Below are 14,932 nucleotides of genomic sequence, written 5' to 3' on the forward strand. Positions count from 1 at the left end.
ACCAGGCCCTTTTTTGTGATTCAGCACTGCGTGAATTTGACGGACAATTGCACGGTTGTGCGCCGCTGTGCCCAAATCCTTTTTTTCCCCACAAACAAAGCTTTCTTTTGGTGGTATTTGATCACCTGTGCGATTTTTTATTTTTTGCTCTATAAACGAAAAAAGAGCGACAATTTTGAAAAAAATAACAATATTTTTCACATTTTTTTATATGAAATTCTCAAAAAAAAATTTAAAAATCAAATTTTTTTAACTTTTTAGGGCAATTTGTTTTCTGCTACATATTTATAGTAAAAAAAATCGCAATAAGAGTATTTTGATTGGTTTGCGCAAAAGTTATTGTGTTGATTTTTTTATTTTTTAACTAGTAATGGCGGCGATCTGAGATTTTTTTTGCGGGACTGCGACATTATGGCGTACAGATCGGACCCCTGACTGACATTTTTGACACTTTTGGGGGTACATTACTACAGTAATCAGTGCTAAAAATATGCACCATTACTGTAAAAAGGACACTGGCAGGGAAGGGGTTAACTTTATTACTGATCAAGGGGTTAAGTGTGTCCCTGGGGGCGTGATTCTAACTGTTAGGGGGCGTGGCTAATAAATTAGTCACAGAGACATACGATCACATAACAGGATCGCATAGCCTCTGTCATTACTTCAGGGAGAATGACAGACAGCTGTGTTTACATCAGCCGTCTGTCTTTCTCCCTCTCCTGTGGGAGATTGCGAGTGGCCAGCGGACATCGTATCCACCGGTCACACGCGCTGGCTAGGCAGGGAACAAGAGGGGGCAGGAGCGCGCCACGGGCGACGTGCGTTTGCCCCCTACAGGCTCATGGGCGAGCGTCGTAGTACTATGTCACTTTGCCCAGGAGAGGCTGACTGCCGCAGTAAATAGTCGTGCGGCAGTCGGCAAGTGATTAAACAATGTGAATGAACTTCTGTAATTGTCAACTATAATTCTCTCTCCTTCTGTCTCCTCCAGGTGGTTTTGGCATCACACACCTCCACCGATGAACTGCTGGCTCTCAAAATCATGACCAAGGACAAATATTACGTCAATGAGATCCTCAATGAGAGCCGAATTCTGCAGGAAGTTCATACCAGCCAATTCTGCATCAATGTATATGGTGCCTTCCAGACAGAGGTAAGTGACTCAGCCTTCTACTTATTTTGTGGGAGAGGTCGGTGTGAAATAGTTAGCCTCTCTGCTACTGGACACCTACCTTTCTCACAACCTACCCAAGATTGCAGAGGGATTCCATAGAAACTCATTTTTAACCTTGATATTTCTTTCTTCTGTGCAGGACAATGTATTCTTCGCCATGGAATACCTGAGCGGTGGAGACCTGATGGGATTCTTATCGGAAAGAGCACCACTAGATATCGCAACAACAAGGTAAGACAATGGATACCATAATAGCAGGGATGGAGGTAGAACATGGTACTCTGGAAAGATCACATTAGTGAAGGCTTGTCCTAGATACGAAATAGATAAGATAATGGGGTACCATGATAACAGGGATGAAGGTAGAACATAGTACTAGAGATAGATCAAATCAACCTGTAGGCTTTTCCTAGATATGAGATAAGTAAGACAATAAGGTACCATGATAATAGGGATGGAGGTAGAACATAGTACTTTACATAGATCACATTAAAGTGTAGGCTTGTCCTAGATATGAGATCGCAGAGAGAAGGTAGAAGATAGGTCTAACAGGTCCTTGCATAACATCATTTTTGTTAAAGTTAGTTTGTAAATGTAAAACATTTTTTGGATTTTGGATGGAGCGGGGAAGCTTTTTTGTATTGCTTCCTGTTTTGGCCTTACATAAGCTGGCCATAGATGGATTACAATTCAGCCAGTTGAGCAGGGAACAGCTGAATTTCCATCCATCTTTGGGCAGGCTGGTTGTACTGAAGTTGAATGACTCCTGTACAACCAGCCTGTCTGGTTTTTTCATGCTATAGTCACCGGCAGGGATCATTGTATTCTGACTGCTGGGAAACCTCCCGCTGTCAAAATACAGAAGCTCCACAGAAGGAATTCATCAACACTGACTGTGCTGATGAGGGAATTGGGAATTTTTTTTCCCCTACAAAATTGCTTAATGTATGGCCGGCTATACAAGTTAAAAGAAACTGTACAATCACATTCAATCATATTTGGACATTTTTACTATCACAAAAAACACTTTGCGAGAATTTACCACGTGTATTTGCTACAAATTTATCAGTGATTTTAAATATTCATATAAACCACTTCTGTGTAGTGTGCTAAATTCTGCTGTTACTGGCAGAGTTTCAACATGATTTGGTTATAGCACGCATACATGACTATTACTGATAATTGAAGCGTTAGGGTCAATTTTATGTTATTTTTTGGCTTAGATTACCATACATAATGCTCACCATCAATCTTTTCTGTCTCCCTATCAGATTCCTCACTGCAGAGATCATTTGTGGCCTGCAGTTCCTTCATGGCCGTGGGATTGTACACCGCGATCTCAAACCAGATAACATTCTGATGGATAGCGTTGGACACGTGAGAATCGGCGACTTTGGCTTATCAGCAATAGGTGTGAGCCCTATTTACAAGGCTCTTTATGACTCGGTCGGCACTCCAAGGTACAGGGCACCGGAGGTAAGTATTGATTGGATCTTTTTGGTTTTTCTTTCTTTTTATCAGTAAAATAATCACTAACCACTTGCCGACCAGCTGCTGCAGTTATACGGCGGCAGGTCAGCAGGTTTCCACGTATGACCGTAAGGTGGTCTGCGGGAGCCATCGTGGGCGCCCACTCGCCAGTGGGGAAGCCGATCCATGGGGCCAGGGGCCACTATTGCCACCGGGCACCCGTAATCACTCCCCATAAAGAGAGAACAGCGGTCTGCTCTTGTAAACACAGCAGACCGTTGTTCTCTCTGGTATCAATGCAGAGCTCCTGTGTTCCTCCTATTTAGGAACACGGGTCTCTGTATTGATTTTATTAACCCATCCACCCCCACAGGTAGAAAACACCCACTAGGCTCACACTTAACCCTTTGATTGCCCCTGGGTTAACCCCTTCCCTGCCAGTGTCATTATTACAGTAACAATGCATATTTTTTGCACTGATTACTGTAGTAATGCCACTGGTCCCTCCAAAAGTGTAAGAAATGTCAGTTAGGGGTCTGATCTGTCCTCCGCAGTGTCACAGTCCCACTAATAATCGCTGATCACGGCCATTACTAGTAAAAAAATAAAATAAATAAAAATGACAAAAATCTTTTCTCTTCCTCTCTCTAGTTTGTAGACGCGATAACCTTTGCGCAATACAATCAAAATACGTTTATTGGGATGTTTTTTTTTCAGCAAAAATTTGTAACAGAATACAAGTTGGCCTAAAATTATGAAAAATTTGATTTTTACATTTTTTTTGGGAATGTTATATAGCAGAATGTGAAAAATATAATTTTTTTTTTCAGAATTGTTGCTCTTTTTTTGTTTATAGCGCATAAAAAATAATTTGTGGGAAAAAAAGGACATCAATTTTATTTGGGTACAGTGGCGCATGACCGCGCAATTTTCCATTAAAAATATACCGCAGTGCCGAATCGCAAAAATGGCCCGGTTATTAACCACTTTAGCCCCGAAAGATTTGGCTGCTCAAAGACCAGGCCCTACTTTGCGATTTGGCACTGCCTGATTTAACGGACAATTGCGCGATCGTGCGACACTGTACCCAAACGAAATTGACAACCTTTTTTCCCAACAAACAGAGCTTTCTTTTGGTGGTATTTGATCACCTGTGCAATTTTTATTTTTTGCGCTATAAACAAAAAAAGAGCGACAATTTTGAAAAAATATTAATATTTTTCACATTTTATATATGAAATTCTCAAAAAAAAAAGAAATTCTCAAAAAAAAAATAAAAAATCTAAATTTTTTAACGTTTTAGGCCAATTTGTTTTCTGCTACATATTTTTGGTAAAAAGAAAATCGCAATAAGCTTATGTTGATTGGTTTGCGCAAAAGTTATTGCGTTTACTAACTACAGGAAAGATTTATGTCATTTTTATTGTTTTTTTTTAAACTAGTAATGGCGGCGATCTGCGTTTTTTTTGCGGGACTGCGACATTGCGGCGGACAGATCGGACCCCTGACTGACATTTTTGACACTTTTGGGAGTACCAGTGACATTACTACAGTAATCAGTGCTATAAATATGCACTGTTACTGTAAAAATGACACTGGCAGGGAAGGGGTTAACTTTTCTGGTGATCAAGGGGTTAAGTGTGACCCTAGGGGCGTGATTCTAACTGTGGGGGGCATGGCTTGTGATGTAATCACAAGAGACATGCGATCCTACATAGCAGGAACGCATAGCCTCTGTGATTACTTTAGTAAGAATGACAGACGGCTGTGTTTACTGCAGAGGAAGATCGCGAGTGGCCGGCAGGCATCTGAGCCGATAGGCATACGTCCTGGCTCCCCAGCCAACGAGCAGGGGTGGGAGCGCGCCTCCGGCGGCACGCAATCGCCCCCTAGCTCCTTCCAGGTTAGCGCCGTACATGTACGGCACTTTGCCTGGGAGCACCAGACTGCCGCTGTACAACTGCGGCGGGCGGTCGGCAAGCAGTTAAGGGGGAAAATCTTCCGGTCCAGAAGTGTTTAATGACCGTTCTATTCTTTTTGATATTTCCACAGATCTATTTGGAGCAGCCATATGGATATCCCGCTGACTATTTCTCCCTGGGAGTTATAGTCTATATGATGGCGACTGGAAATTACCCATTTATGGGCTTAGACAAGAACATGCTTGCATGCTCCATCCTCAACAATCGTCCACATTTCCCTGAAGATTTTGATATGGATCTCAAGAACCTCATAGGCAACATAGTAAGTAAACGTCATCTGTAGCCAGCAAAAAAATGGCTATTCCATTATTATTTTAAAAACAGAATTACAGAGTTATTGTCTATTTACCATTAATAACCTATTTTTTTTTGTTGTTGTTACAGCTCCTATGCGAATGGCAAGCTATGAGAGCAATGCTTTGTGAAAATCTGCGAAGCCACCCATTCTTTATGACCATAGACTGGGTGGAACTGGAGGCTGGGGAAGTTAGCCCGCCATTTACTATGAAGATGGTAAGTATAGGAACCACATATGGGTCCTTGGCAGTGCACTGTCCAATGTTCTGCATTTTATATTCTCCCAGCACCTGAGTGTGCATAACCATTTCAAATAGAAGGGCCATCATTGTACATATTCCAATACTAATGTTTCTTCTCTTCACAGTGCCCACCAATTGACCTAACGATCGAGATGGAAATGGAGGGAATCATTTCTCCTCCCAAAGAAGAAAATGAGCCTGAACTTACAGAAGAAGATCAGGAGCTTTATTGTGGGTTCTCTTTCACCAACAGCAAGTGGGGGGAAGTACAAAGGCCACAGGTGTCATCATCTTTACTTTACTGAAGGAGTTTCATTACCGCCTGTCTCCAAGAGAACAATGCCACAGATCTGCATTAGAGGATCTCTTTGTCAAATCATCACTGGAGCATCCTCTACATCTTTACTTTACTGAAGGAGTCTCATCAGCACCTGTCTCCAAGAGAGCAATGCCACAAGCTCTCTTCTAACCGGATTGTCACAATTTATTTTCTGCAGGTGTGCGTTGGACCGGCTATAAGGGGAGGTTGGAGGCCGGTAGACCTTTTTTTCCGCAGGTGTGTGTTGGACCAGCTATAAGGGGAGGATGGAGGCTGGTAGACTTTTCTTTACCCACAGGTGTGTGTTGGACCGGCTATAAGGGGAGGTTGGAGGCCGGTAGACTTTTTTAACCGCAGGTGTGTGTTGGACCGGCTATAAGGGGAGGTTGGAGGCCGGTAGACTTTTCTTTCCCATAGGTGTGTGTTGGACCGGCTATAAGGGGAGGTTGGAGGCCGGTAGACTTTTCTTTCCCATAGGTGTGTGTTGGACCGGCTATAAGGGGAGGTTGGAGGCCGGTGGACCTTTTTTCCCACAGGTGTGTGTTGGACAGCTATAAGGGGAGGTTGGAGGACAGTTTTTATTTTATTTTGGCTATCTGGCACTAGATGTGTGTGGAACCAGCAAAAAAACACTGTCTTGAATGTTGTTCCAAGTTGGGAGCACTATGTGGCTTTACATGCGATTGCAAATATATGAAACCAAAACCTCTGTTTTTTTAACAAATGTTTAAAAATAGTTTAGACTTTCAGTTTATTTGTTGCTTAGTAACAATTTAGAAACAATGTTAGAGTAGAGTTAGGGACCGCACTTTGCAGAGAGGCCTTGACGTGGCAGTGCGGCTTTACATATATTTGAAAATTTGTACTACGTTAACCTAACACAAATTTTGGAAACAGTTTAGACTTTTTCCTTATTTTGCTGGCTAGCTGGTAAGTATGCTGGAGGATTTTATGTATTGGATTGTTCTGTAAACTGCCCTGCCCATGTCCACCTTACTTTAAAGGATGAGTCCAGGCAAAACCAAACACTAAACCTGCTCTGTGCCACATTCTAACCCTAAACTATCTAACCCTGTAAAGCAAAAAAATCACTGTACTTACCTATTCTGCACCCGATCCGGTCCGGTCTCCAGCGACGGAAGCTGTGTGCAGGAGAGGATTGACAACGGCTGTGAAATGAATGGTAAGTGACGTCACCCATAGACTTACTATGGGGCTTCCGTTGTCGAGTACCCTCTCCTGCACCCGCCTCCACGCTGAAACCACTGCTGACAGTTCAGCGTGGGACCAGACCGACTTGGTAGCAGAATAGTTAAGTAAATGGATTATTGCTTTACAGGGTTAGATAGATTAGGTTTAGAATGTGGCACAGAGAGCAGGTTTAGAGTTAGTTAGGTTTTGCCTGGACTTATCCTTTAAGCACCCAATCACACTTTTGTGCTTTACTGCAATGTAGGCTGACACAAGTTACATGCGTTAGCGTGTTGCAGTGCCCTCCATTGTCATTGGTACCCCAACACTCTTCTGCCACATATGCATTGTGGCATACCACATTGTACATCCATTGTGCTGTGCTGAGTCAGAAGAAATGGTGCGTGTCTAATTTTTTGTCTATTCTGGTTTGTTGGCAGCCCATTCAATTTTATACAATGCACCAGAACAAGCAGTTGCAAATCCAGTCTTGTAGCTAGTAATAAATTGTTCAGAGGTGCAACTCTGGCAACTCTTAGGTTACAGAAGACATTCATTCACAGTGACTGGAGTGACAGGAGAGTGAAAAGGAAAATAAGTGGACAGGTTGTTTTGCCCTACATGGTGAAGTCACAGAAAAACACTAAAGAAGATTGTATGGGATTTTTCATTTTTTCCCATTTAAACTTACCTAGGTGGATGCAACATCTGTCCCCCAGCACCTTAACAATGAGAAACGAGCGATCGAAAACCACTGATCACTCGGTTCTGACAGCTCCCCAAGCAGAGAGCTGCTGACTTTCAGTCAGCAGCACTGTGCTCTGCCCCCTCCTCGCTCATTGGAGGGCTGGGCTGTATAGGGGCAGGGAGCGGCTGGCTCAGACTCTCAGCGACATCGCTGAGAGGCTGACCTGGGTGTCAGTCCAGGCACCTGGCATTCCATGCATTAAGATGAAAAGCTTTCTCTGTGCAGCAGCCCCCCCAATACTTACCTGAGCCCCACCTCGATCCAGTGATGTTGCACGAGAACTTCGGCTGCCCAACGACAACTTCGGGTGCCCAACAACATTTTTGGCTTCTGTGTCTCAGCCAATCCCTCCTGATTGGCTGAGACACAGCAGCCGGTGCAATTGGCTCCCGCTGCTGTCTATCAAAGTCAGTGAGTATATGAGGAGAGAAAGGAGGCGGAGTTGAGCCATGACTCAATGTCTGAATGGGCACACAGAGCTGCGGCTGGGCTCGGGTGCCGCCATAGCAAACTCAGAAAGAGGGAGGGGCCAGGAGCGCTGGTGAAAAACCCAAGAAGAGGAGGCTCTGGGCTGCTCTGTGCAAAACCACTGCATTGAGCAGGTAAGTATGACATGTTTGTTATTTAATAAAAAAAAAAAAAAACAAGACTTTAACCAATTAAAGACCAGTCGCCGCAGATATACTGCGGCAGGCTGGCTCTCCTGTGCAAACCAACGTATGGGTATGTCAGCTCGCAGGAACGGGTCTCATGCGTGCGCGATCGCCCGCCTTCGCTCTAGCCCTGCAGTGAAGCAACGGGTCCAGTGGCCGTGATGGCCACCAGGAACCCGGCGATCGCTGCAGGGACTGACAGAAGGTGGTGTGCCGTTGTATAAACGGCACACCGCTCATCTGTCACTGATTGAAACAGGGCTCCTGTGTTCCTGTTATTTCCATCCACCAAGTCTGGCCCCCACACAGTTAGAATCACCCCCTAGGTACACATTTAACCCTTTGATCGCCCCTGGTGTTAACCCCTTCCCTGCCAGTGCCATTATTATAGTAACAGTGCATATTTTTAGCACTGATTACTGCAGTAATGTCACTGGTCCCCCCAAAAGTGTCAAAAATGTCAGTTAGGGGGCCGATCTGTCCACCGCAATGTTGCTGCCATTACTAGTAAAAATAAATAAATAAATAAATAAAAATGACATAAATCATTCCCCTAGTTTGTAGATGCGCAAACCAATAAAAATACACTTATTGAGATTTTTTTTTACAAAAAATAGGTGGCAAAATACACATTAGTCAAAAATGATGAAAAAATTAGATTTTTAAATTTTTTTTATTGTGAATGTTATATAGCAGAAAGTGAAAAATAGTTTTTTTTTTTCAAAATCATCGCTCTTTGTTAATAGCGCATAATCAAAAAACCGCGGATGTGATCAAATACCACCAAAAGAAAGTCATTTGTGGGGAAAAAAAGGACGTCAATTTTATTTGGGTACAGCGTCGCACGACCGCGCAGTTATCAGTTAAAGTAACGCTGTGCCGAATCGCAAAAAATGGCCTGGTCATTAAGGGGGCAAATCCTTCCAGTCCAGAAGTGGTTAATATCTCTTTAAGGGTACGTTCACACTGGAGGGGGGTTTGAAATCATTCAGCTGAACTCGCACGATTTCAAACCTGCTTTTAATTGTGAGTTTGGTGGGTGATTTAAAAGACATCTGCGCAGTGGTGTCTATTGAAATCGCCCCCAAAGTCGCCAAAAGTACTGCAAGAACTACTTTTGGAAACCGATTCGGACGATTCAAACTGATTCGGACGGTGCCATTGCTGGGAATAGGCTACGATTTGACATGTCAAATCACCCCGATGTGAACGGGAGCTAATACTTCAATGCAGGCCCGAATGTAAGTGCATAGGAAAACAATAGTTTTATATTCACCCTGTTCACACCACAATGCTGTGTTGAGGTGGGTTGTGATTCGATGCATAAAAATGTAGCATGCATGCAGTTTTTACACAGAACAACTCATTGCACGGCTTGTTACTGCACCACTGAATGTCACGTCGTGCTAGACATAAATAAAGTGTCATTTTTTGTCCCTTCAATAAAGTTAAAAAAGTAAACATTGCGATGCATTGTAACAACACATCACACCATCCCTAGGCTTTGTATTATTTTTTGTACTGTCTGCATTGGAGCAGACGTTTCCATCTGTAAGGCTGTCCTCTCTCCTGCCTGAGCTCAACTCTGATGACAGAAACTCATATAACAAAGTTTCTGTCACAATTACAAGAAACAAATTTACAGCCTTTGTTTTTTTTGTTTCAAAAAACTTTATTGGTTTTTATTCCAGCATGGTTTATACAATGAACAGGTATGTGACAACAATATGGTCAAAGAGAGTCAAAATGATACAAAAAAATGCAAACAAAAATAACCAAAAACATAAGTTAGCCGGCTCGCAGGCCTGGTGAACCATATGAAACAAATATCAGGCCCTGAAAGAAAATCGCATGTGCGATGTGGTGTTTGTAGAATGCAGGGTGATATTCTAGGAGCGCCCATCCCTACGAGGGGGAGTGAGGCCTGACAAAGGAGTACATCTAGGCTTAGTTACAACATCAGGGGAAACAAGTGTAGCAGTACTCCCATGGGAGCTGCTGAGTGTGGGTTCCCCTGGGTTACCATTAGCAACAGTAGGACATTTATGCATATTTCCATGTGTGATTACCTCAGACAAGAACCAGTCCAGTTTCTTTGGTTTTTAGGGTTTATTGAGAACTTGGGTAGGAGAAGGGATGAGTGGGATACTCCAACAACTGAACTATGCACGAAAAAGGCAGGGACTATATAGAATTGCTGATTGACGCTGGTTAGCGCTGACTGATGCTGATTAACGCTCTATGGTCACGACTATGCCATGACTATGCCGCTTACTTTAGCTTCATCTCTGACTGTGAAAAGTCCTTTAAGCTCCCTAAGGTACTCTTTCCTGAGGTAGATGACTTGTACTGTTAAGACACTTCAGGGCCCTTCCTGGCGACCTCTTTATTCCCCATTTTTCAGGGTTTCACAACTTGGCACCCCTTTTATTGCAACATCTTGGGTTAGCTGGCCCTCTGATCCCCTTGACCTCTCTGGAGTGGTCCCCTCTCTTAGGGAGACCCCTGGGCAGATCTTGAGTACTCACAACACTGGTTTTCCAGAAGAATCCTGCACCACAGCTCCACTTGGTCAGCACACAATGGATCCTCCAAAGCATAGCTCATCCCCTGGTCCCTAGGCCGACTGCTTGGACCATCTTCCTCTGCAACGGGAGGAGAGACAGTCGTCACCCTCCTCCTGGGACCCAGCTTCCCGCCCAAAGACACCCTGTCACATGCTCCCCTCCTATTTATGTGCAATCCCAGGATGCATTGCAGGAATGCCCTCCCACTGGAACTGACATACAACAGAGTGTGTCACTGACTAGGTTTCCTCCACTGTACAATGAGCTCCCTCATTGGCTGCAGTGGGGACACTCCCTCAGACCCAGTGAATCACACTTGGAAACGTGACAGGTTCAACTAACAGATCAGACCCTCCTGATAAGCAGAACAGGGCCATAACTACGCTTTACCTACCACCTACCTAGGAGGGTGCTACACAAGCTAACCAACATCAGGCGATTTACAAGCTGTAGGTCTGATAGGGCCTGGTAAGTGTATGGGACCCCAGGAGAAAAACAAATGACTCTGTAGTGATGGATCCCATGAACATAGTAATAAGAAGTTAGAATTTAGACGAGTCTAGTACGGCTCGTCCCTCTGGCATCTAAGGTAACAAAACAGGTATTAATTGAGCAGGCAGCCAGGTGCCCGCTCTTGCCAAGTTAGTGGTGCGTGTATCATCACTTCGAGGTCAGTTTAGGGAGTGCCCGTGAAGATGTGGCGGGGAGGAGTGCAATTAGAAGGGTAAGTGAGAGTAAGATAATAAAACCCGAGAGTGTTGGAGGTCCGGGGTAGGACAGATCAAGGCCGGGGGGGGGGGGCATTGCCTCCATCATACCCCGACCTTATGACCTGCACACAACCCAGTACCCCCCAGATCACTCAGGGTGCAAGGTAGAGGATATAGAATGCAGCGGCTGGTCAATAGGGGGCGCAGGCTAGTCACTGTGTAAAATCAGGATAAAAAAAAAAAAGTGTACCTTTAATATGGCAGCGGGGCGCTGGACACATTGCTGGCTATGGGAGGGGTGGGGGCTTTGGCATCATGTGACTCTTTACTTGTAAGGTGATTGGCGGCCTTTTAGAGTGTCCTCTGGGGGCACAGCGATGCGCCCCGAACACTCCCACTCTTCGTCTGCCGTCTTGTGATTGGTCCAGCCTGGCAGCATAGCACCAGGCTGGACCGTGAAATGCTGCATCCAAGTAGTGTGTAGCCTGCAGGTCGGTTCACATTCAGCAGATAGTGGGGCTTGACAGCTGCTCGATCCCGCCCACCCCCGTCACCCCCCCCCCCCCCGAGGTTTGACAGCTGGTCTTTCTCCCTGCAAGCAGATACATTACATGACAGTGTCACACACACTAAGCTCCCTCATTGGCTCCCTCTTGCAAGCCTCACTATCTGCTGAATGTGAAACTCCCCCTCTCCCCTGTTAGTGTCCATAAGTGGTGCCTATCAGTGCCACCTATCAGTGCCCAGTAGTGCCACCTATCAGTGTCCAGTAGTGCCCACCAGTGCCACCTCATCAGTGCCCATCAGTACCACCTATCAGTGCCCACCAGTGCCATCTCATCAGTGCCCATCAGTACCACCTATCAGTGCACACCAGTGCTACCTCATCAGTGCCCATCAGTACCACCTATCAGTGCCCACCAGTGCCGCCTCATCAGTGCCCATCAATACCACCTATCAGTGCCCACCAGTGCCACCTCATCAGTGCCCATCAGTACCACCTATCAGTGCCCACCAGTGCCCCCTCATCAGTGCCCATCAGTACCACCTATCAGTGCCCATCAGTACTACCTAACAGTGCCCACCAGTGCCACCTCATCAGTGCCCACCAGTGCCACCTCATCAGTGCCCATCAGTGACACCTCTCAGTGTCCATCAGTGCTGCCTATCAGTGCCACCAATCAGTGCCCACCAATGCTGCCTATTAGTGCCCAGGAGGGCTGCCAATCAGTGCCCAGTGGTGCTGCCAATCAGTGCTGCCTATCGGTGCCGCCTATCAGTACTCATCAATGCCACCTATCAGTGCTGCCAATCAGTGCCCATCAGTGCTGCCAATCAGTGCCCATCAGTGCCAATCAGTGTTGCCAAGCAGTGCCCATCAGTGCTGCCTATCAGTCCCTATCAGTGCCACCTATCAGTGCTGCCACTCAGTGCCCAACACTGCTGCCTATCAATGCCCATGAGTGCACTGAGTGCAGGGATGGGGAGATTAACTCAGTAACCAGGCACATTGTCCATGGGGGGGGGGGGGGCTGGCCTTGTTGGGCACAACTGAAATCTGTTGATGTGTATTAATGCCACATGCCTAATAAAGTTAAATATCTCCATACTCTCCAGCGGATGTGTGGTCCTCGGGCGCGCTGATGACCGGACTTTGTGTCCGCTCTATCTTCGCTGCGGCCACTCCGGGCTGCCTATTGTGGCCCATTCAAGAGCGGCACTGCGTTGAGGACCTGAACCGCCCACATTGCGCATGACGTCATGCGCATGTGGCGTCGGGTTGAGGGTCATATTAGGCGGGGCTTCACTACACTGTCTCTCAGAAGATGGCGTTTAGCGCCATTGCAGCATGGTGCAGGAAAGATCCAGGATGGCCTTTCCTTTATGGACTTTTTTCCAGCTACTGACGCATCCCTTTAAACTTTACATCGTTTTCCTGTTTTTTAGATGATCTATTGCCTAGGCTAAGTATTTGGCCCACGGAACATTTCTCAATGGCACAGCTTGCTCTGTGCCTGATTGGAATTACCATCACTATACTATCCTAATTTGCCCCTGTCCATCTGGCATATTTTCAAAAGGTAACTCCTTCCTTTATTTGGCTTGCCTTTTTAATCAAGGCTACCCTTATGTTGTACAAATTTTCTTGGGATGCTGACATGCTTATTACTGCCCATTTAGGATCAATAATGGTCTCAGGACTCCAGCTCCAGCTGCATTTTTACCTTGGCTGATCTCCCTATTTTATGAGATATGTGTGTCTTCCTCTGGAAACACGAATAGGTATTAAGCATTTATATACAAAATCCATACCCTCTATGGAGATGGTGGATACATTCGCTCTCCTTTCTCAGCGTAGATTTATCATATTTTTTCCACTCTATCTTATAACACCCATTTGGGATGAGCCCACTGTCCTGATTACCCCTCCATATCCGCTGGGGAGACGTTTTCTGGGGGGGCACTTTCTTCTCATTCGGATTCAGTTTGTTGTTTGCACGGTGGAGGCTCTGGATGCACTTGGTGGTCCACACTCGCATGCATTTATGACTATATATGTACATGTACACACACTAATAACTGTTGTTGTTGTTATATCATACAGGCTATTCAAGGCATATTATACTCTATGTGTTCTACACCCCTGAAGAAGCGGACCCCTTGTGCCCGCGAAACATGTCGGGAATGGTCTGATGCTCCTCATTGGACCTAATTTACTACACATTGTTGCCTTACGCCTATATGCCTCATTCTATACTTCATCTCATATATGCTTAATGTATTTCTATGTATATTATGATTTGCATCATATATCCTGGTTTTAATATGTACCAATAAACTTTTTTAGTTTTTACAAACACTTTTTCATTTTTGCCCTATCTGGTACCTAAAAAATCCCATCAGCCCTCCATACCTTTCCTACTGCTCTTGTTTCCTTTCTCCTATTTTCCTTCACCATTTTTTGTCCTCTCCCTTTTTCCTTCCCGTTTCTTCCCCCTCCTCTCCCCCCCCTCCCCTCCCTCCGTCTCCCTTCCCCCCTTTTCCCCCCCTTTCCTTCCTTTTCTTCCCTCCTCCCCCCCCCTTTCCTTGTCCCCCTTCCCTTTTCCCCTCCCTTTCCCCAGTCTTCCCCCCTTTTTTCTTCTCTGTTCCTCATCTATTTTTCTGTTTACTTTCCTATTTCCATCCAGACCCATGCCCTTACACCTTGGGCTTGCGCCTTGGAGACTCTCTGGGAACATTTCCCACTATTTAAAGTTAAATATTACCACAATGCCTGTCTCTGTAATATGTAACTGCACATAAAACACGCATCAAACTGAAAACAAGACATAAACATGAAGGTAGAAACTCCTCTTATAGATATTTGCCATACAGATTAACTTCAAGTGCAATAATTCCAGAGATATGTGATTTCACATGTAATACACATCAAAAGGAAAATAAGGCATATATCTTTTTCAAAACTTAGCAGGGATGGTGGAACCCCTCTACAGATATTTGTCATACAATTTAAGCAGGGCTTTTGTTTCTCAGAGAATAGGTACAGGAACTGTCACCTTCTGAGTCACCCTTCGTCTT

This window comes from Pelophylax lessonae (genome assembly GCF_965119305.1).
Source record: "Pelophylax lessonae genome assembly, chromosome: 6".
Taxonomy (NCBI): domain Eukaryota; kingdom Metazoa; phylum Chordata; class Amphibia; order Anura; family Ranidae; genus Pelophylax; species Pelophylax lessonae.